A 2643-nucleotide genomic window follows, 5' to 3' on the forward strand; every position below is an offset into this window, starting at 1 on the left:
TGCCACAGAACAGGTGGTATGATGATGAGTGCAGAGATCTACGTCGACAGCTACGCGATTTGGAGGCCAGAGGAGAGATCACACACAAACAGGCGCAGAGACACATGCACCGCTTGACCCGCCGTAAAAAGCGGGAATGGGAGGAGGAGAGATATTGGGATATATACCACCTTCTTATGAGTAGAGATTGTGCAGAGGCATGGAGGCAGATCAAAGAACCACGCTCACCCACACCGATACATGACCCTGCAGTATGGCATGGATACGCACAGAGTTTATATCATGTACCCGCACTGCCGCTGATACCCACACCATGTACACCGAGACCAGGTATTTCATCATTTTTCACCACTAGTATGGTGAAGCATGCTATCTCACGGTTACAGCATGGCCGCGCTCGAGACCAGTTTGATCTTCAGGCAGAGCATATTATATATGGCAGAGACACATTGGCTCCACTCATTGCTCACCTCTTCAACCGTGCATTGTCTGAGGGATTCCCTGACTCGTGGACAGAGCACACCATCGTACCTATCCACAAGTCAGGGGATCCTATGGATCCTAACACATATAGGACCATCATGATGGGGCCAGTTTTGGCCAAACTTTATGGCACGGTGATGGAGGAGGAGCTCAGCATGCTGGCAGAGAGAGAGTGCATGTGCACACCTGGACAGGCAGGGTTCAGACGGGCATTTTCTACCATAGACCACATCTTCACTCTCCATTGTCTGATCGACCAGACACGAGTGAAGAAACAGAGATTGTATTGTTGCTTTGTGGATTTCTGCAAAGCCTTTGACATGGTTCTGAGAGAGAGGCTTTTCAGACGCCTACTTGATCTGGGGGTGGATGATGACATGATGTGGGGTATTTATGCACTATATGAGCAGGTTACTGGCAGAGTCAGATGTCTGAGAGGTATATCAGATCCCCTTGTGAGCACCATTGGTGTGAAACAAGGATGCCCACTCTCACTGACTCTATTTGGGCTATACATTAATGAGATAGCAGAGTTTATTCAACAGCGAGCCGGTGGAGGTATAGATCTCAGTGGAGCCACAGTTCATATCTTACTATATGCAGATGACATTGTGTTGGTCTCAGATTCAGCTCAGGGATTACAGTAGCATTTATTAGCATTGGATGATTTTTGCATACAGAGAGGCATGACAGTGAACCTTGGTAAAACCAAGGTTCTTATATTCCATACATCAGCTCAGATACGTAGACAGAGTATTTTCATGGCAGCAGGAGGGAGTATTGAGGTCATTGGATCATATGTATATTTGGGAGTCACCTTTACAGCAGCTTCAGGGACTTTCTTGATGACACAGGTAGCTCGTGACCGCCTCACTAGAGGATACTCAGCATTGGCTCTTATGGAGCGACAGTGTCATCAGGCACATTTCCAGGAGCCCTGCACCAAGGGGTGGCTCTTTGATACTCTAGTCACTCCAACACTGATGTATGGAGAAGCTATATGGGGGCTAGGCCTTGCCGACTATGTATGGACATTGATGGAGAGACCTCAGGTGATCATGATATCTAAATTGATTCGCAGTAAGGCCTCAGTCCCACATGACATTGTGCGAGCAGAGCTTGCCACACCGCCCATGCTAGTCGAGGCATTATTTCAGATAGTCTGCTTCCTACACAGATTTGAGGATATGGACAGAGATCGCATTGCATACAGAGCATATATGGCATCTCAGGAGATGGCTCGAGCGGGGGATACCACATCATGGTATGCACAGACTAGAGCTTGGTTTGACAGACATGGGCTGGACATTGATAGACTCCCACCTCTTCTATATGATACTCAGGCTCCCACTTACACCCTCTCTCTCTCTGAGAGGAACATAGTCATCAGATAGGAGATATGACGATTCATAGAGATTCTGAGATATATGCAGATCTATATGCCACATCGATTGAGAGTTCTTATTGGATAGCTCACGGTATCATCACATCAGCTTATGATTGAGAGTGGCAGAGCCAGTGGCATCCCACGGGAGGAGAGGATATGCCCCCTCTGCAGATCAGAGGTGGAGAGTGAGGAGCATTTTGTTCTCAGATGCCCGACATACTCAGAGTTGCGATCTAGATACACACTGAGCAGCTCACTTCAGGGATGTATGACTGATATGGATCAGAGATCATTTGGCCGTTTTCTGGGAGAGGCATGGCACATCAGAGAGCAGAGCACACAGCGGGTCCCAGTCAGAGAGGGGCCCACCTAGATGACTATTACACAGTTCTTTCAGACAGACAGAGTGAGAGCTACTGTACCAGCCTCCAGCCAAACCTCCGGGCTCACACTACAGCAGGCTGAGGACCAGCGTACCCGACGCCGCACGAGGATCCGTGGGTTTCGGACCCCACAGCCACACCGACAGGAGATCCGGAGGATTCTTGATCTACATTGACAGCAGACTGAGATCCGACAACACTCCACACATTGGATCTCAGATCTCCAGTTTGCTCTTTCTCCACCGCCGATGTACCACATCCTGCATCCAGGAGGGATCACCTGCTATTAGCGACTTCGACGACTGCTACTACATCCCAGGATAGTATATCTCCCTGCATCTGTTACATATACACATCGCACCACTTTATCACAGCCGACAGTTGTTCCCC

General features: G+C 48.8%; 1 pseudogene; it reads left to right on the forward strand.

The window, feature by feature from the left end:
- The first annotated feature begins 659 nt into the window (after window positions 1-659).
- LOC148040817 (uncharacterized) lies at window positions 660-2429 on the forward strand (annotated as a pseudogene).
- The last annotated feature ends 214 nt before the right edge of the window (window positions 2430-2643 follow it).

Source organism: Lygodium microphyllum, chromosome 1, assembly GCF_053477565.2.
Source record: "Lygodium microphyllum isolate KBCC chromosome 1, Lygodium_microphyllum_v1.1.10, whole genome shotgun sequence".
Classification (NCBI taxonomy): Eukaryota; Viridiplantae; Streptophyta; class Polypodiopsida; order Schizaeales; family Lygodiaceae; genus Lygodium; species Lygodium microphyllum.